This window comes from Ascaphus truei, chromosome 1 (assembly GCF_040206685.1).
Source record: "Ascaphus truei isolate aAscTru1 chromosome 1, aAscTru1.hap1, whole genome shotgun sequence".
NCBI lineage: Eukaryota > Metazoa > Chordata > Amphibia > Anura > Ascaphidae > Ascaphus > Ascaphus truei.
Window position 1 is genome coordinate 445,609,846 of NC_134483.1, and position 21,580 is coordinate 445,631,425.

The 21,580-nt window shown below is 40.4% G+C and overlaps 1 protein-coding gene across 2 annotated transcripts in view; it reads right to left on the minus strand.

Moving 5' to 3' along the window:
• The window catches only part of LOC142503754 (bifunctional heparan sulfate N-deacetylase/N-sulfotransferase 3-like), a 188,463-nt gene extending 174,379 nt beyond the window's left edge, over window positions 1–14,084 (minus strand). For both annotated transcript variants that reach the window (XM_075616431.1, XM_075616413.1), the window contains exon 1: window positions 13,698–14,084. The gene's annotated coding sequence lies outside the window, so the exon portion shown is untranslated. The remainder of the gene's footprint in view (window positions 1–13,697) is intronic.
• Window positions 14,085–21,580: the final 7,496 nt, after the last annotated feature.

Genomic DNA, 21,580 nt, shown 5'->3' on the forward strand with positions numbered 1-21,580 from the left:
AGGGCCCTAGAGAGGGACTACAGGCCCCATGAGCCTCTGTATGCCCCATGTGACACCAGGGAGCCAATAGGGCTTAGGAAGGCCAGGCAGGCAAAGAGATACATTTCGCGCGCTGAGCCCACGTTAGTCAGTCAGAGACCGGAGCAGCCCAGGGAAGGAGGTAGGGTACAGGAGTCAGGGACTCCCTGTACTAGGCCAGCACCCCCAGGGCCCGAGATAGCTCAGCTCCCCAGTAAAGTGAGTGTTGCCAGGGACAGCCCTCAGGTTAGGGACCCTGTCACTTGCATTAGTGGGAGCTGGGGAATAGAAGGAAAGAAAGGCAGCAGCAGACTTAGTGTTAAGTTGCAGGGTGTTGCTGCATACGCTGATAGTGATCAGTTAAGTGAGTTGGAGTCAGGGAGCTGTGAGGGAAGGAAGGGTGCGGGGAGCGAGTGTAGCTCCTGCCCCATATAGGTACCTACACCCCAGGTAGGCCCAACTCCCCACTAGTTTAGTGGGTAAATGCTTAGGGAGGCCCAAGATAGGGACGCTGCCCTTAGTGTAGAGTGCTGCCTTGTCAGAGTCACGGCTGTTAGTGCTGTGAGGTCTGACAGACAGGCACCTTGTTGCGCAGCACGTTGGCTGCAGCCTCCAGTGAGCTACAGCTTGCTGCTGTAGGCGCTGGGACTAGTTAGAAAGTAGTGAGGCTGAAGGGACTTGGGTAGTTAGGGGAGTGGGATAGGTCATTACCCCTGCAGGCCCATAGGAGTTCCCCAAGCCACTACAGGTTGCTGCACTACAGGGACAGGCCCTAGGATAGGATTCCTGTCACGTTAGTGCCACTTAGATTAGACAGGGACACAGCAGACGCTGCGGTTCCTGCTAAGAGGTTCGGACCCTCGTTGGGGTCTGCAGAGACTGTTCACCAGGTTCGGACCACCCCTGGCGGTTCGCGTGCAAGGAGTCCGGTGTAGAATCAGACGGAACCATCATACGACTGATCCTTTGTGAAGCCCGTTGGAGATCCGAGCGCGGGAGTGCTCGGCAGGTACTATCTAATACACAAGTGCACCAACGGGCCCTTAGTTTAATAGTGACTGCGCAGTCACCCATTGACTCTCTCTGCAAGAGTGCGGGACATTGGGTGGGGTTCTTTGGACACTGGGTGGGATCACCTGGTGTTGGGGAAGCGTCCTGCTGGACGTCGCAGTTAGTGTCTCCTCGTGAGAGGGACACCGGTTATGTGATACCTGTCATGATGTGTTATATTCTGTTCCTAAGTAAATAGTATTAGTTATTATATATCTGTGTGTGAGTACTGATTATTAGTAATTGTCCTGCGAGGAACCACTCCCCCTCTGGTGGGAGCCATCGCAGGTGGAGGCGCTGCATCGTTGTAAGTGAGTACCCTAGTATAATTGCCCCAGGGTCCCCGTGGCGGAAGCTCAGCCCTCCTGTGAGCCGACAGGTAACGCACCACACCTGAGTAACAATATATGTTCCTGGCACCTACACAATATCTGCGATTGGGTGGGGGAATACCCGTTACATACAGTATATACAATACGACAATTTCTAAAAAATAGAGGAAGGAAGGGTGAGGAAATGGAGGGGAGGAGGAGGAGAGGGAGGAGAAAGAGAGAGTGGGTGGAAGTAAGAAAAAGAGAGGGGGAGAGAGAGGGAAGGATTGAAGGGAGAGGGAGGGATTGAAAAGGGACAGAGGTGTGAGAGAGGGGTGGAGAGAGAGGAGAGAGTGTGGGAGGGATTGAGGGGGAAGGATATAGGAAGGGATTGGGGGTAAGGAGAGAAAGGAGACAAGCATGCCTACATGTTGCCTTGGACGATTGACAGGGCCTCTTAGACACCTTTTTGATGGGTTCCTCCAGAGGTGTCTGTCAGGGAGGTCTCCCTTTCACCGGCCTACTGCATGCTGCCTCTGAAAGGCACCTCTGAAGACATCCTCAAGCAGGCCCTCTCTAAAAACAACCTCTTAGAGGTCTCCTCTCAGGATCTGGCCACATGCCAGATTGCTGGCAGGGAAAGGATCCCAGAGACAGGGGTCTGGGACAGGAGTCCAAGCTGACACCTCCCTCCCCCTTGTTGGCTTCCCTGATTCTATCTTTTAGATCTTCATACTTAATGTCCATACAAACTGCTAGCCTACACATTACCCTGATACCACCTCTGCACCTCACATCTTAATTTAGTAGCTTCACTTTCACTCACAACTATTTTAATATTGATATCAGTCTTATAATTGTTACTATTAAAGGTACATTTTTAATTGTATTTCCATTAGTGGTGTACTCCAAAATGAACCTATAACCTTCAGGCTTTTCCTCTTAAAGCAGCACTCCAGGGTGCATTGCTTGCTTTAAAAATAAAATAAAAATTGTTATTGACTTAAAGTAGGGGGTCTCTGGAGCTTAAATACATTTGTTTCAGCTCTGGGGACCCCCTGCTTCCTGAGATACTTACTTCTGGATAAGAAGTAAAAAGTGAAACATTTTCATGTCATTGAGGTTTGGCAAATTGTTTTCCAAGGATGTGAATTTGGAAAAAAAAGGACTAAAATCTTTGTGCCTACACTTTGAATATTTTCTCACATCTCTAATGGGGAGAAAAGATAAAGAGAGCATGGCTAGATTTACATACAATTTAGGGAAGTTGCTTTAGTCTGTGGTGATCCTTGCACGGAGCTCAAAGATGCTTATGGATCAAGTTGTTGTAGACTGCAATTATTAGGAAGTGACTATTGCTACAGCTTTTAGATTACTATATTGAATGACAGATAATTTATGGTAAAGATTCCCCATAAATCAATCCATTGTGGAGGACCCTACAGTGCATTGCAAAACAAACAGTCATAAAGTCTAGCACTGCAAAGGCTATTATTATTGTTGTTTATTGTTAAATCACCAACATATCCCACAGTGCGCTACAATGGAGGTACAGAGTTATGTACTGTATATTACAGAAACTGTTACATAGCAAATAAGGACAAACATACAGTACACAAACAGATGCAGAAGGTAATGAGGGCCCTGCATGTGAAAGCTTACAGTCTAGAGGGAATAATGGGCAATGTTGAAACAAAAGGTAAAGTGTTTTCTCATTGTGGGACAGAGTATGCCTTAGGGTAGAGTATGGTCTAACCACAGAGCTGATCCCATTCAGGTTTGGTGATACGGATTTTAGGGTTTTTTAGCATAGAGATTGGTCCACCGCACAGCAGGTCCCAAAAAGGTTACAGGGTGGGGGGAAGGCGTTGGTAGATGTTAGAGGTATGCCAGATAGGATTCTTGAAAAGTTGAGTTTTCAGGGCAGTATAAAAATTTGAATGCTGGGGGAGAGTCTGAGGGTGCGTGGTAGGGAATTTCGGAGAGAGGAAGCAGCACGGGAGATGTCTTTGTAGGTGGGAGTGAGAGGAGGTAAATAAGGCAGAAGTAAAGGCGGATGTCATGGACAGAATGTAGGGGGCGTTTAGGGATATATTTGGGGATGAGGGATGAGATGTAAAGGGGGACAGCATTGTTGAAAGCTCTGTAAGTCACAACTAGGCGTTAAAATGTGATTCTAAAGGATATGGGAAGTTAGTGTAGGGATTAGCATAGTGGCGGAGCAGAAGTGGAGTGGTGAGAGAATTACTTTAGATGAGTCTGACAGCAAAATTATGGATGGATGGCAAATCACAAGTAGATTTAAAAAAAAGGTTTACAAATTGTTTTGCTGTGTATAATATAACAAAATTATAATTTACTCTTGGTAAATTGTGCTCCCTTTCTTAACATACTGTAAATGTGATAAAACTGTAGGGCTACGTAGCATGAGGTGAGTTCATTTAACTGTTCTAGGAAAGTCATAACATTAAGCCATTTGGGCTGTAGTTATACAAAGCAAGAAGTAAAAGTAAGTAGGGAAGAGTTAAGTGAAGCACATTATAATACTTGCTATAAGCTTCTATAGTTATTCTCCCCTTTTACCGCATAAATAAAACCGGCCTTGTCTGATTACAAGAGCTGTGTCATACATGAGAAATCTTGCTTACAAGTGTCTTTCTTTTGACTCAGACAGCAACAGTTTGAATAAGAAAACACTCCAGTAATTCAAGCTGTCCATGTCTTGCCCATTATAAATTGCCTGTCATTGCTTCTACTTTTTACCAGTTGATTGTTACATTTTGTAGTATTTTTTTTTAACCGATACAAAACTTGAAAAGGCACCTGATTCAGTGAAATGTATCAAGAATACTTTGTACTAAAATAATGAAATTGGTTTTCACAGGAAATACTGGGGATCACCTTCAAATTCACTAAATAATATCATCGTTTTATTCCCCCTTATTTAATATTCCTTTCTTTTTACACTGCTTTTTTGACTGTGCTGCTGGTGAAGTGAACCCCTCCTGTCCCCCTATGATTTTACTATGATTTTACCACCTACCTCCTAGTAGGAGTTGAAAGTCAAACAAAGTGAAATCTTAATCCTTAAACTTGTTCATCATACAGTACTGTATACAAGGTCATGACCAGGGAGGCCGCCAGATGGTTCCCCTCTCCCCGAGCCCTGTACCCACATGTAACGTACGAATAAAGACAGGAAACGGGAACTGGAGGTAAAATGGCCGAAACCTCGTGTCCCCTACGCGAGCGGGCCCTCAAGGTCATGGATAACTGACCTTGCCCACTCTTACTCACCCTGGGCTCAAAAAGCCCAGCTCCCAGTCTGGCAAGAACAAGCACCTACCCCCAAGATTGATGGGCCTAGCTACCCCCCCTTAAACTAGGCCTGTACCACCAACCACCACCTGGGATTCCCCCCTGTCAACTCAACTGCACACTGGGCATCGCGACATGCGACGTCCTCCTGGGAGAACCCGCCCGCCAGACCTCGCTCCCCCCAAGCCCACCACCTGGCCTGGCAGCCATCGCAGGATCCAGGGGCAGGGGGGGACAACAAGCCAACCCAAAAACGCAACCAAAGGCAGTGGAAGGGGGATGGGTGGAGGAAGCATTTGCAACTGCCGAAGGAGGCGCCTCCCCGAGCTCCCCCCCGCACCTCTGCATGCCCTCCAAGGGGGATGGGAGAGCGATTTTTAAAATTACAACCTCTGCCCTCTCTAGGGTGGGTATAAATAACCCCCACACACAGGAAAATTGTACAAAAGTTTTCAACAACACTTAAGTTGCTTTTCCAGTGCATTTCCTTCTGTCAATAATTGCTCGATAAACATTATAACCACCATTATAGTGCGTACCAGTACGTTTCAACCACCATTACAGTGCATACAAGTACATTATAACCACCATTACAGTAATACCGGTATATTATACCGCAATTACAGCACATACCAGTACCTTATAACCACAATTAAAGCACATACCAGCACATTTATGTCCACAATTACAGTACATACCGGTACATTACTGTATATCCACAATTATAGTACATACCAGTACATTACAACCACGATTAAAGCACATCGTCTGGCAGGCAGCAAAGAGGCTACGCTGCCAGCCAGCCTGGCCTTACATAGGCCCCCTGGAAACTCCTTCCCTGAGCGGGGGAGAGAGATGTGGGGGTGGGCCAGTGAGGGGAATGCCATTCCCCCCCTCCGGTCACGAGACCCCTCTGCCTATGGCTAGGGGCCCGCTTTACTTTAATTACTTTGCTGTGGGACAGTCTACAAACTGTTTTTAAAAATGTGCTCAATTTTGTCATTTGTATAAATTAATTGGAGCAGTCTAATGCATTTTCACTTAGAGCAGGGGTGCTCAACTCCAGTCCTCAAGCCCACCCAACAGGTCAGGTTTTCAGGATATCCCTGCTTCAGCACAGGTGCAATAGTCTTCGATTGAGACTCTGATTGAGCCAGCTTGAGGACTGAGGTTGAGCACCCCAGACATAGAGTAATTAAAACAGCAATACTATTTCCCCACTTTTAAATGTATTTTATATGTAAAGCATGTGACATATGAGTCTACATACCTAAGCTGGCAAGCATTTGGTGCTCCTGTTATAAATCTGTAAAAATCCTGTTGTGTGCTTAACATAATGGCCGCCTTTCACTTTCAATCAATCTTTCAGTCAGTGTAACTCAGCACCTATAATATATTCTCATACTACTAACGTAACATTGACTATTGTTACAGTTTACAGCTCAAACTGCTGGGAACATTGGCAACAAATTATCACAAACAGGACAGTGTTGCAAGGACCTTGCACTGCTTTGGAGGTGTGCTAAAACCTCCTATACAGGGGCAGAGCTATAACCCATGCAGCCCGGGCAAAGCCCGGGCCCGGTGCTCTTGAGGGCCTGCTCTCCCCCACCCCCCTGTATAGACAGGGGGGGGGAGATGATATGTGCGGTGGGCCTCCGGCATTAAAGGATAAGCCTGTAAAATAATCAGCACTTGTTACAGAGGCAGAGCAGGATGGCAGGGGAGGAGCGCGCCATCCTGATTCTTCTACCGGCTTATCCTTTAACACTGCCGTCGTATACAACACTTGTCTCCATTAACACAGGTAGCCATGGAGGAGGAGGGACGGGAGATTTGATGAGAGAGAGATCTAATGATGAGGGGGAAATCTGAAGATGATGATAAGGGGCAGATCTGATGATGATAAGGGGGAGATCTGACGATGATGATGATGATGAGGCTTATACCTGATGATGATGATGATGATGAGGGGGAGATCTGATTATCATGAGCGGGAAATCTAATGATGACGAGGAGGAGATCTGATGATGATGATGATGATGATGATGATGATGATGATGATGATGATGATGATGATGATGATGATGATGATGATGAAGGGGAGATCTGATGAAGTTGATGAGGGGGAAATCTGATGATGATAGGGAGAGATCTGATGATGATGATGAGGGGGAGATCTGATGATGATGATGAGGGGGAGATCTGATGATGATGAGGCAGAGATCTAATGATGATGAGGGGGAGATCTGATGATGATGAGGGGTAGATCTGATGATGACGAGGGGGAGATCTGATGATGAGGGGTAGAGATGATGATGATGATGATGAAGATGAGGGGGAGATCTGATGATGAGGATGAAGATGATGATGATGGGGAGATTTGATGATGGGGAGATTTGATGATGATGATGATGATGAGGATGGGGAGATCTGATGATTGTGATGATGATGAGGGGAGATCTGATTATGATGAGCGGGAGATCTAATGATGATGAGCGGGAGATCTGATGAAGATGATGAGGGGGAGACCTGATGATGATGATAGGGGAGATCTAATGAAGATGATGAGGGGGATATCTGATGATGATGATAGGGGAGATCTAATGAAGGTGGAGATCTGATGATGATGAGGGGGAGATCTGATGATGATGAGGGGGAGATCTGATGAGGATGATAAGGGGAGATCAGATGATGATTAGGGGGAGATCTAATGAAGGGGGAGATCTAATGATGATGGGATGAAGATCTGATGATATTAAGGGGGAGATCTGATGATGATGAGGGGGAGATCTGATATGATGATGATGATGATGATGAGAGCTGATGATGTGGAAAGATCTGATGATGAGGGAGAGATGATGATGATGATGATGATGATGATGATGATGATGATGATGATGAGCGGGAGAGCTGATGATGAGGGGCAGGGGAGAGCTGATGATGGTGATGATAGGGAGAGCTTATGATGGTGATGAGGAGGGATGTTGAGAGAGGATTAGGGAGAGGATGGAGGTAGGGAGAAAAAAATTGCAGTCGGTATTATCTTACTTTTGCATGGTGAATTTTACACAACTTTGGAGAAAAGAGCACAATAGTATTTGAGACAAAAAGCTATTGAATATCATGGTAGATGGGTGCAGAGAGGTTTTCAGCCCTCTACTTTAACCAGTGGTGGATTTCCCATTAGGCCCTGGCCTGGGGAGGCAAAATTTTGGGGCGGCAAAAATGTCCGCCACATTTACATTTTCCGTACTCTCTGGCCTGTCGGGCCTCATGGGAATGAACTTACATGTGGCGGCCGCCTCCTTCCTTGCTGCCACCCTCCTCCATTCGAATCCCAGCATCTAATGACATCACGTTGGTGACGTCCATGGCGTCATTTGACGCTGGGATTCCAATGGAGGAGGGTGGCAGCATGCAGCTATTTCTAACAATACAAGTCACTGTCGCAAGTGCAGAATGTGCATTTCCAAACTAAAACTTACTAAGAGTTATTTGAGAAGTACCATGCGACAGGAAAGACTTAGTGGATTGAGTTTACTCTCTATTGAGAATGAGGCAGCATGTCTTCTGAGAAACGATATGCATCACATCATTGACGCGTTTGCCGAGTGAAAAGTGTGAGAACAGAACTTCTGACTTAAAAATAAATGGTGAGTACATGAGTAATCTATATTTTATATTTAATCTATATTTATGTGTGCAGTATATTTAATTTGGAATCTACAGAATACGTTGATTTTTTTCATGGGGCCCTGAAAAAATCTTTGACATGAGTCCCGCTCATGTCTAGCTACGCCACTGCTCCTATAGAAATCAAAGGAATCTTTAAAACTCATTAAACGTGGTATTAAAAGTTGAATAGTAATACAAAATTCACTATTATCTAATACTACAGAACTGATTTATTAAAAAAAAACATATATTAATTCATGTTTCGCTGCTTTAACTTAATCTGAAAAATGGTAGGAAGATTGTTATTGAATTATATCGACAAACACAAGTTACATTGCAAGCAATGTTTTCATCATCTTGCTATTTTGGCCTCTAGGATTTTGAAGATGAAACAAATCAGATCCACTGATTTAGTTATATTGATTCCTAAACATTTGTAACTTCTACTGTTCATCTTAGAAAATGTATGGGAAATTATACATCCAGTAGAAATATAAACACTTTATACAAAATGAAATAATGTTACTCTCCCATATTCATACACATACTGTATTATAAGTGTTTTCGGGTGAAGTTAAAAAAAAGAATAAATGATTACTAGTGACCTGTAATCCTGTGTTAGTGAAAGTTACTGCCATGACATGTCCTATGCCACCTCCGTTTATTAAAAATGCCCATTGTATTTGTACCTAAAATAATGTTATTTTTACGAGATAGCAAGGAAGTTATATTGCTTTTATACTTTTACCAATGCAGCATTGAGAAAATGATAGAAACAGCCCTGCAGCATTGGAAGAACCACATAATTAACCTGCCAGAATCTTGTTGGAATTTCTGGATGATCCTGCCAAAGGCAGACTTTTTTTCCCACTAGTCTGCTGCTTTGGACACATACCTGTATATGCCTTATATTTTGTACCGTTGAGAAGTACAATTTTGATGATCAATCAAGGTAAGCCTCTGCTCTATAGAAAAGCGTTGATTAAAGTAGAATGATAAAAATATAAGTGTTAGATTTGTGGATGTAATTGTCGATATTGCTAACGGTTAATACTCCAGATTCAGGACATGTTTCTGTCGGAAGGTTTTTTTTTTTATTATGTCACTGAAGTATCTCTTTTCTTTACAGTATGTGCAGTGAAATACTGACAAACCTACTATTAATGCAGCTATTCTGTTCAAAGAAAAGTAGACAGATTCTATTTTTGGAGAAATTGTGAGATACACACAATACTTGCATAAAATGAGCAGTGCAGTTGTATGCATCTAGGTAAATTATGAACAAACAACTGTAACAGATTTAGATGTAAATTCACCAGCCAAAACTGCATACAATGCTCTCACTGGTAGAGATGGGTGAATTGGCCCAAATCCGTTTCCTGGATTTTCTGGCACTTTCCCCCAAAAATTTATTTCACAGTCTAAAATTTGCAAATGGATTTGGTTGGTTTTAATCTGTGCGGATTCATCAAAAATCGCCATTGGAGCTAATCCGTTGACGGCTTTGTAGAATCCAATCCACGAATTCAGCAACTCGTTGGTGGATTCTTGAAAATTTGTCAACGAATTGCTGAATCTGCGGAGTGTATTGGAGAAAATAATATAAAATCCACAAATCACAAATGACCGTTTTTGATATTGATCCACTGAAATCTGTGGACCAAAGGAACCGGCCGATCCATTGCGGATCCAAATCCAACAAAAAAGCCACCCATCTCTCCAGGAACATTTAAGCATAACATGTGATTCACACAGAACTAATATTTGTTTACTGTGTCTCTCGTATTGTCCGTGTCTGCCTCTAAATCCCTCCTTTCTGGTTGTAGTAGATACAAAGTCAGGGAGAAATTACAAAGTGGCGGTAGTGGCGGTGACTATATTTTTGCAGCACCATACTTAGCATCTTGCATCCACAGGAGATGTGGTCTGTTATATTTGGTGTGGTGGAGATGTAATCCAGCATTTTATATTACAATTATTTTAATGTAAGACCAATTTACTGTACTAGTTAGTAGTTTTTGATATGACAAAAAATATATTGTACTTTTATTTTATATGGTACATTGTTAATGCAACTTTAAGTCAATCAAGTTCTTCCAGAGGGTCTACTGTACTTCAAGCAGGATATTTTCCTGAAGGTGTCTTACAGATGCGGTGCACCTAGAAGATGGCTCCCAGCTACAGTATATAAATGCATTTTCACAAAACTATTTCCCTAAGAAGGCTTAGAAAATTCAATAGTGCATAGAAAACAATGACCCTGACTTTGAAGCATGGGAGCCTGGTTCAAATCCCAGTGTCAACTCCTCGTGAACTTTGGCAAGTCACTGTATCTCATTGTGCCTTAGGCACCAGAATTAGATTATAAACTCTGTCAAGCAAAATTCTATTTTCAGATGCATTTGAAAAAATAATATTATTATATTATATGCCATTTATAGTGATTCTTTCCCCCCATTTCTATTCTGCAGCTCTCCAGTAATAGCTTCTTGAACATTTATATGTTTTTGATCCTTATGATACTATAGGAATAATGCCTGTGCAATTAAATGCTTATCTTATTATATCTAATGAAACTTTGAAAGTAAAAAACCCCACACACTTATTTATATCTTTTGACTGTATTTATCTATAGTTTTCATTTTACCTTTTCAATAAACTAAGTGTAAATAGGATACAGTGCTTTTGTATGATAATTCTTGATCATTAGCATATCAGTGTATTGTATTATCAAGTATAAAATGTACTGTATGTCTACAGTTCTCTAAAACAACAGAGCTGAAAGATGACAAAGAAAATAGAATATGATGTGTATGTGTAAAATTCCTCTTATGGTTTTTCTAAATACTTTTTTTGTAATATTTTGTAGGATATTACAAGACTACGGGTGGTTAGGGACTGGGTGTCAAATTTGTTTATAAATTAACCCATCTTGACTGAATATCACAGTTCTTGACAAGAACCTACTCAGTGAAAAACACTGTGATAAATCCCAAGACATTCCAGGACTATTTACAGCTGCATTCTGAATCACAAATTGGATTCTACCAATCTCTTGTGGATTTATGACGGTAAATTTGACAAGCATAAACCAGCTGTTCAACTTATCTGACAACTAGGCTCTATTAAACTACTCAACTCTAGAATGTGCCTATCACATTTAGGAAGAAATATAAAGTTTTGAAACATTGTGATTTTTTAGGCATTTCAGAATTATTTATTTGTTTTTTTATATATTAAGTAGATAACTTTAATTTCAAAGTAATTTAAATAAAACATTTTTTTTCTTTTTATTGGTATTTGGTAAGGTGATTTTTTTTTTTTTTACTATCAATTGCAGTGTGTCATGATCACAAAACTTCCCTAGTCCATATTGATTCTCAAACATTCATTTCCTGAGCTCTGAGGTGGGATGCCAGAAATATCATCTTTACCAGAAGTGAATGATTTTGTCTCCCTCAACTATTGCCTCTCAAGAACAATGATAAAAGCCATGTCTGCAATACATCATTCTTATAATTATGAAGTGAAGAATGCATTCTTAGAACCAGTGACAAATCTAAAAACTGTCTCCCTTCCCTAAGCGCTTTCTATCTATCTTAAAATGTTCTTAAAAAAAAAAAAAGACTGTTAATCGATTGCCTCTTATCGTAGGTTGATTTATCTCCAAGGATGAAATGCTATGGATATATTTTACCCACGAAGCCTGATGTCTCAATATTGAACCCTTTAACAGTCAGGTAAATCTGCAATTTTAACACACACACACACACACACACACACACACACACACACACACACACACACACACACACACACACACACACACACACACACACACACACACACACACACACACACACACACACACACACACACACACACACACACACACACACACACACACACACCTTCATGTTAATTGTTATCACTTTAAATGTTTAAATGTATTAGAATGCTGATGCTGTTAACCACGGAACACAAGAGGGCAGCCATGTTACATACAAGACATCTGTTTCCTAGAGCTGGCAAAATAAGTGTTTAATATTCTTACAAGCAAATACAAATAAGGCTCAAAAACAAAATGTTGCTATAAACTATGCATACATGTAGAACCTAATTTCATTACGGATTTGCAGACATCGTTGCAATGAAAAATACCCTTTTGTAACCTGCAGCTTCAAGAAGGCTAATCATTTTTTTAACATTAAAATACAATTTATTTTTTGAAACGTATTTATTAAGTTGGTAAGATTGAAAATGGGATTTACTCATTTTATGACATCAATATATGGTATTCACTTTAATTAAAATGATTGCTTGTTAACCTGAAACACCCCTTGAAGTCACTAATAGAGCATTCTGTATTTAGTATTCATTCATACAGTACATAAACCAACTACCAATAAAAATAGAGCTTTACAGTACATATGTTTAATGTGATTTATATTCCTGGTCTTATTTAAGGTTCCCTAAACTCTAGTTTTAAAGTACACCCATTACATTTTTAAATGTGCACCATTATATTTGTATTATTATTGCACTATTATATTAATATTTAGATGACATGCCACCTAATGGCTTTCCAATGAGAACATAATAAACTGCAATGCTTGTTGACAACATTTTCCCAGAGAAGATACTTTGAAAACTCAAAGCGTTTAACGGTATACATTATATATCACATAAACATATGAATGGCCACATGTGCAAAGAAAGACACTTTACAACTGCTAGCATACATTGGCCAAACCAAATATGATGGAAACTTTTTTTGGGAGATAAGATTTAGTGTTAGTAATACCTGGTAAATGATCTGAGTCAACATGTTAAACTTGCACTTTTGTCGGTGATGATCTGCTTCAGCAGGGATGTGTTAAGTGCTGTGGGTCTTTTCAAGTCTTCCCTGGGAACATCCAACCCGCTAACACAGACCTCCAAGTCAGCACCAGGGTCAGCGGCCAGGAGGTAAGAGTGGAGAGGGGCGTGGCAGACAAAAAGCAGCCTGACCCAAGCCTAACCTCAATCACTGCAATCCTTTTCCTTTAACATACACACTCTAACATCGTGGAAGATAAATGTGTAGGATGGTGTAAGAGAATAAATAATTCATGTGGGGAAAAAAAAAAGAAACACAGAAGGGTGATTTACCACCACCATCCTTGGAAAGTGAAGAAAAAAAAAACTCTAAACACTAAACAGCTCCAAGCAAAGACAACACCTCACAGCTCTGAGAAAACACTAAATAGTAAAGAAGGCAACTGACTGCTGCTGCTGCTGCTGCTGTTTTTCAGTCTATTCGAGCCCCTTGCTTCATTGTACCTCGAGCATCATCTCCTCCTCTGCTGCTTTCTCTCTCCTCCTTCTGTCAGGAGTCTATGCAGCGGGGGAAGGGACAAGCTGTATCCAACACTGCAGCTCTGTCTGGCTGACTCGTGATGACAGAAGCACTTTTCTGTCTAGACTATTCTTGCCTAGAGACAGGGGGCTGGGGGAGGAAGAGTGGTGCATTTTTTGTGAAGGGTCTGAGTTTGTGTCAGGGCTCTGAACTCTTAGAAAAAGTCAGTGAAAAAAAATGACCAAAGCAGTTCTAAGAAGAATTCTCAGATTGCTCTGTGGAGGGGAAGGGGAGAAGGGGAAGGTACAGTAAGTGGGGAAGGGAGAAGCAGTTCTAGGTTTTCTGGTCTCAGATCATCAATGACAGGAATGCTTCTGAAGCAGGTTCTGTGTGGCCACAGCATCAGTGCCAGCTGGGGATTCAGAGACAGGCAATCCCTTGCCCCCACCTATAGTATGTTGCAAAGCCAATGGTAATCATCTACAGTATGTTTGCCCTTTCAATGCACATTAAATTGTATAACGTTGACTGAATACAATAGGGTAGTTGGAGGTATACATTGCCTTTACTTGTCCTATTGTATTGTGATTGCATAAAAATCCGCCAAAGGTTTCTGTTTCAGAGAATTATTAATGTAAACACCTTTTCAGGGCCTCAACATGACATTCCCTTTCAAAATTAAAGTTGCAATAAGAATAAAATTGCAATAAGATTAATTTATTTACATGACAGTTGTCATAAACTAAACTACTGTAAATTACATTTGTTAAAGGAAAACTAATAGATTTGAACTATTTGAACTTTACAATGCTACATACAATATCGCTCTACAAATGATGGAAATTTGACTGGGTGAACTATGTGTAAATCAATACCAATGTGTTTAAATAATTGAGATCAAAGTATGATCATTAATTGAACTTTTAGATTGGATAAGTGCCATAGAATATTCCAGGATTGAGTAATAGTATCTCTGCCCTATAACCAGTTTATTAATGACTTTCAGGTGAGCATACATACATAGATATATAATATAATTAATGATCATACTTTGATCTCAATTATTTAAACACATTGGTATTGATTTACACATAGTGTATATATATATATATATATATATATATATATATATATATATATATATATATATATATATATATATATATACATATACATATACATACATACATATATATATATAAATATATATATATATATATATACATATATATATATATATATATATATATATATATATATATTGTTTTGCAATTTCTGTATTTGAAAAATCCCAAAAGCAATTTTCCGGTGATGCTGTATTCATCCCACTGATTGTAAGTGTAATGTTACTACCATGCGATCCTTATTATCTTAAGTGCCAAAGGGGTTAGTTAGAGAGTGCTTAATTCAAAATTTAGAGAATGATGTCCTATAATAAGGAGAGGCATCTTGTATACTTCATGTGATCTTTGTTGGTCTATTTTTTAAATGTTTTTATTAAATATATACATACTTTTTCATGGCTAAAAAATATCACCCCTAACATGACATGAATTTGGAGTCACGTGACCTGCACATTGAAATTTAATGAAATGTTTGCAGAATTTCACAAACTGTTCAGTGGAATTTTTTTGTGCAAATTTCACGTGGTTCAAGAACGTTAGCAATTTTTTTGCACACCTCTAAGTGCTATCTTTCAAATTGGGAAAACTTTTTCTTACAAAATTCTCACACTGATGAGATCCAAAAGACCGAAACAGTTGTCTGTGGGTAGGTTTACTGGCTATGGACTTCTTTAACCAAGGCTGTGCTGAAATGCTGTGTAATGCAGCAGGCATACGCTTATAGGGATCTATATTAAAATGGATAGGAAGCAAAAAGTAACACACTGTGAATGCTCATTTGCATGTCAATACCCAGAATCCCTGGCTGCAATAGAAGCATTGAATGCTAAGAGATCATTGCAGACCTGTCTGTGACATGAATGTGCTCACAAGTGTTATTTGTATTTGCTGTTCTCTGTACAGTTTTGTCACTTTATGGGGGCTATGCACTAAGCTTCGCATTTTTGCGCCCAATTGGAAAAATTTTGCTCGACCGTTAAAAAGTGAAGCCAAGGGCGCGATTCACTAACAAGTTCAGGGCATTTTGTTCCAGCCGAGCAAAAATATGCCAGATCGCGCGAGCTGCTTCCCCCCCCCCCCCCTGCTATCGCGCTTAAACTTGTAAAGCGCCTATAGCTGCTAGAAAAAAAACCTGTAAGAACTGCTCTTACACGGCTCTTACAGGCGATCATACAGTATACATTATAATACTAGTGTACATATGCAGGGGGTCTCCTGAGCTGAACCGCATTGGTTTCAGCCTCGGGACCCCCTACTTCATGAGATACAGGTCCCGTTATGGGGTGCCGGTATCCCCTGTGCTTTTAAAGGTGCCACATCACATGACCTGGGGGATTTAAATCCTGCAGGGGGATTCCGGCACCCCATAATGGGGCCTGTATCTCATGAAATAGGGGTTCCCCGAGGCTGAAACCAATGAGGTTCAGCTCAGGAGACCCCTACACATCTACATTAGTATTAAAAGACACATTTCAAAAACAATAATTCATTACCGTAGCGATTATCCGCTATGGTAATGAAGCTGCATTAATGTAATTTTTATTAATAGTGTGCAGGAGCAAGGGGTCTCCTAAGCTGAAGCGCATTGATTTAAGCTTCGGGGACCCCTGCTTCACGAGTTACAGGTCCAGATATGGGGTGTCGGTATTTCCTCCATTATTTACATGTCACACGTCACGCGATGTGGGCGCTTTAAATATGGCAGCGACACTGGCATCTGATGCCCCATGCCTGTAACTCAGAAAGCAGGGGGTCCCTGAGCCAGAAATCAAAGCGGTTCAGCTCAGGAGACCCCCTGCTCCCGCACACTATTAAAAAAAAGACATTAAAGTAGCTTCATTGTCTTAGCGTCTATTCACTAAGGCAATGAAGGGGTCAATAGCATTTTTATTGGGGGGGGGGGGGGCTGGTGTATTTTTTGAAATGTAGGACATGTATATTTTTTTTAAATACAGGAATGGTACCGCAGGTCAGCGGGAACCAACGGGGACCACCGTAAAACCCTGGGTTTATCCATATCTGGATAATAGTAATTTTGCCCATTGCTGTATGTGTTAGGGGCTGGGTGTGAAGAGGTTGGTGTGTTTATTTAAAAGTATTGTTTCTTTTTTGGGGGGGCACATGAGTGGTACCGCAGGCCAGCGGGGACCCCTGGACGCCCATGGGGTTCACCCGGGGACACCCACCGGCCTGTTGTATTAAAGGTTTGCCGGAAAAAGGTAAACAAACATTTTTTGACTGTCTTCACTTCTTTTGTGCCAGCCTTTAGCTGGTGCATTATTCTGGCGTGCTTTTAAAGCACAATTGACTTATCACTGCTTAGTGAATCACGCGCACTGGCAAAAAACGGTTTGCCATTTTTTGCCTGATCGGCCGTGTTTTTTTCACAGGGCTGAAAAAATGCCTTTTAAGGCCGATAAAGCGCTGTTATCACTGCTTAGTGAATCACGCAGCAGGCTGTGACGGCCTTAAAAGCCACTTAGCGCTCTTAAAAGCAGTTATCATTGCTTAGTGCATAGCCCCCTTAGGGTTAGTCTAAAGCACATGTGAGTAACATGGCACCCTCAATGAAAATTACTGACTTAGTATGTTGATGTGCTCCTACCAGATTACCAGTCACTATTTGGAGCCCCTACAACAGGGACTTAAGCCATATTGTTTCTTAATCTATTTGTGTCACACTGATATCTACAACAAAATCATTGTTTTCACTTAACTTCTTTAACCTTTATACAGCAAGTATATTTATTTTGGATTTACTTAAAAAAAATGCAAACCTACTTTGTTTATTAATAAGGGTCTATCCTTTCTAAATGGCAACATCTGGAAACTTTACTTGTGTTCCATTCCTCTGAGTTCATACTGCTTTTCTCTGCGTACAGCTACTAAACACTACACTAAATGCTAACAAATTGACAGTCTGTCAGAGCCAAAGGGATAATTTCTGAAAGTCCACATCATTTTATAAATATTCACCTTATGTTCAAAATGTATTGCAGCTCAGATGCAAATTCCAAGAGATTTTAACCATCTGCTCTTGTGATGGGTATATTTTTAAATTATGTTCATACAGTATGGATAAGGGTTCAAATTATTTCAATAAAAGTCTGTAACAATTCTCATCATATTGTTTTATGATGATTACCATTCGTTTTCAGTATTTCCTTAAATGTGTCTGCAAGTGCCAGATCTGATTTCATGGAGGTAAATACTATTCAAGATTCAATGGGATATGTTCAACCTTTAATTGAACATATCTATTGTATCTGCCATCACAGTCTACATGGGTAATGAATTCCACATTTTAACTGCCATTACTATAATGAACCCTTTCCTTTGTTGCTCGGGAAATCTCCTTTTGCCCAACCATAAGGGACGACCCCGTGTCATTTGTACTGCCCTTGGAATGAACAGTTCTTTTGAATGTTCTTTGGATTGATCCTGAATATATTTGTAAACAGTTATTATATCTAGAGATGGGCAAACCTATCTGAATTCGATCCGTGGATGTTTCCGGGCTTTTCAAGGCTTTTTTATTTTGTAAATCCCTCCTTGGAGCTTGAATTAAAAAGAAATCTGATATTGGATTTATATTGAATCTGAAGTCGAAATGCAACAGAATCCAAAAAACGGAGGTATAAATAGTGACGTTCACACTTCTGGGATGACTTGCACACCAGTTTTGGTGAGGGAAGGGGATGGGTGTGCTGGGGTTTGGGGAAAGGAAACAGAGTGAGGAGAGAGTGAGGAGAGAGTGAGGAGAGAGTGAGAGAGAGTGAGAGAGAGTGAGAGAGAGTGAGAGAGAGTGAGAGAGAGTGAGAGAGAGTGAGAGAGAGTGAGAGAGAGTGAGAGAGAGAGAGAGAGAGAGAGAGTGTGAGAGTGTGTGTGAGAGAGAGAGTGAGAGAGAGTGAGAGAGAGTGAGAGAGAGTGAGAGAGAGTGTGGGAGAGTGTAAGAGAGAGTGAGAGAGAGACACACACAGTGAGAGAGTCAGAGAGACACACAGACACAGAGACCTTTACAGACAGTTCTAGACACTTTTTTTCTATTTTGTTAAACATTATTTTCTTTTTGATTTGTAATTTGTGAAATATTATTTTGTTTTAGTTTTTCAATTTTGTTTCATATTTACATTTGGCTATTTGCTCACTAAACTTTATGCTTGTTCCCTATTGAAACTTGAAATTATTGTAAATATCCACTGTTTTCTCCCACACAGCATGTTATAGAAAATATGTCTTAACTTTATAACCTTCCTTCTTAGCTCTTGTGGCCAACACATGCATCCTGGGCATTTTACAGGTCTGCAACAATCCAGACACCTGCAGGATTGATAGGGATTGCAATACATCCATTACTTACAATAGCCTTTGTGCCTCTGTTGACCATTGCTGCACTTGTTTTGTCTGTATTCTGCTTCCAGCACTGAAAAAAACAGCCAAGTGTGCCAACAAAAATCTGTTTGTGATGCTTAGTACAGTATATGAGCCCCAGAAAACACACAGAGAAAAAGAAGCATACAGAGTTAACTAATTTTCTATAGCACAGACAAGATTTTGTGTTGCCATAATTCTTTGTGACACTGATATATTCATGATGAAATGTGATTTTGAAGTTTTGTTTCACCTCCTAGACCAAATTAGGGGTTTTCCAGTGACCAGAACATAAACTTAAATTCAAAAAATACAAATGTTTCTTCCTGCACATTAAGAATTACATTTTCGCAGACTATATTATACAAATTAATACATTATGTCTTTTAAAAATGTTAAACTCGTTACAAAAACTAGAACCAAAGCAATTTTTATCTGATGTTTTTCAAATTCCACAGCAAAGGAAAGCAAAGTGTGAACACAGTCCAAAGGAAATAAAACATTAAAACCAACAGCATACACTTCCCATTATTATGTGCACATTCCTATTAATTTTAGTTTTGTTTGCAAAACATTTATTTTATCAATGAGCTCATAATTTGATAGCACTTTGTGTTCTCATTTTATTTATGCAACAAATTTCCGAATGTCCAAGATTACATATACTAAATTCTGTACGTTGCAAACTTTAGCAATAATATACCTTTCATTTTTTTTATTTATTTTTTAATAACCTGAAATGACAAACGTATTTAACATATATATTTACTGGGGAATTCAGGCTAGTGTCAGGGTCGCTGGAGCATGGTCCAGTTCTAGTCACTCCTAGCATGCTACAGTATGAAGGAGTTGGTAATGGTGTCCTTGGATCTGGTTTCAGCTGCACTACCTGAGTCAACTACACCCAGCACCTCTAGTGCTCTGGCGGCTCTAGCTTGGGTACAGGGAGCCTCATCAGGTTCAGGATTTCAGGGATTCAGGAGGTGGAACCACAAGTAGGAGGAGTGACTAGGGAAGCAGATAACTCTTAAAGCACTGAGGAGGTTGTGAATGCTATTAGCCTGCCTATTCCAAGGAATGTGCCTGTGGAATTTGGAGAAGCAGAGGGAGACATTGACAATTGTCATGTTGTTCTGATGAGCTTAGCGAGGAAGTCTTGGAGAAGGTGAGGTGGAGGAATGCGGATAGCATCTAATCAATGTCACGGGGGGAGTTTCTGAGCTCACTAGACTGCTTCAATACTGTGTTATTAAAATAAAATAAAAGCAGCTGCATTACCTTAGCAGCTAGACGCTAAGATAATGAAGGGGTTAAACCAGAGTACCTGGTTTATTGGGCATAGAGGGGGTTGGTAAGGTTTCCCCAGGGTGGGTGGTTAGGCCCACCGGAAGGTTGTAGGAGGTGTTAACCCCTTCATAACCTTAGTGGTAGTAACCCCTCCTACTACCCTCCCGAGAGGCCTAACCACCCACCCAAGGGCAACTACCCCATTAACCAACCCCCTCTACCCCAATAAACATTAAAATAAAATACAAACTCCAATACTAGCAAATACACCCATTGATTGCCAGTGTAGTTCCTATGACCTCAATGGGAGCAAATATAACCCCAATGGCAATGAATGGGTACCTTACTACCCACCCCTTTTACTCCCAGCATCCTGACCACCCTCCCACCAACATATACAGTACTGTAATGGATAACATCGGTCTTAGCCTGAGCTGGATAATAGAAAATATGCCCATTAAAAATAAAACATTTCCCAGCCAGCATATAGTAAATACATGTTGTATTTACCCCTGCCAGGATAAAGTAGAGTGCCCATTGATTGCCAATGTGGCTCTGTGGCCTATTATTATTATTATTATATACTGTATATATATATATATATATATATATATATATATATATATATATATATATATATATATATATATATATATATATATATATATATATATATATATATATAATGTGTGTATGTATATATATATTTAAAAAAAAGAAAAGAAAAAGCGCCCGATCCTAGTGTAATTCGAATATAAAGGTTTTAATTAATAAAAGTAGACAATTGCCAACACACCTTTGTCTACTTTTATTAATTAAAACCTTTTATTAATTAAAACCTTTATATTCCTTTTTACACTAGGATCGGGCGCTTTTTCTTTTCTTTTTTTTTTAGGTATCGTTGGGAGGTTGGAGATCCCAAGAATTAAGCAGCCCAGGACTTCTAATTCATGTTTTAAGGATTTGTATGGACAATTTTTTATATATATTTTTATACACCCATTTGTCTGCAACACTTGAGAGACATACACATCATCTCTATAGACATTTTTTTAGTGGTGTTAATTCTGTTGCCAACAAAAAAT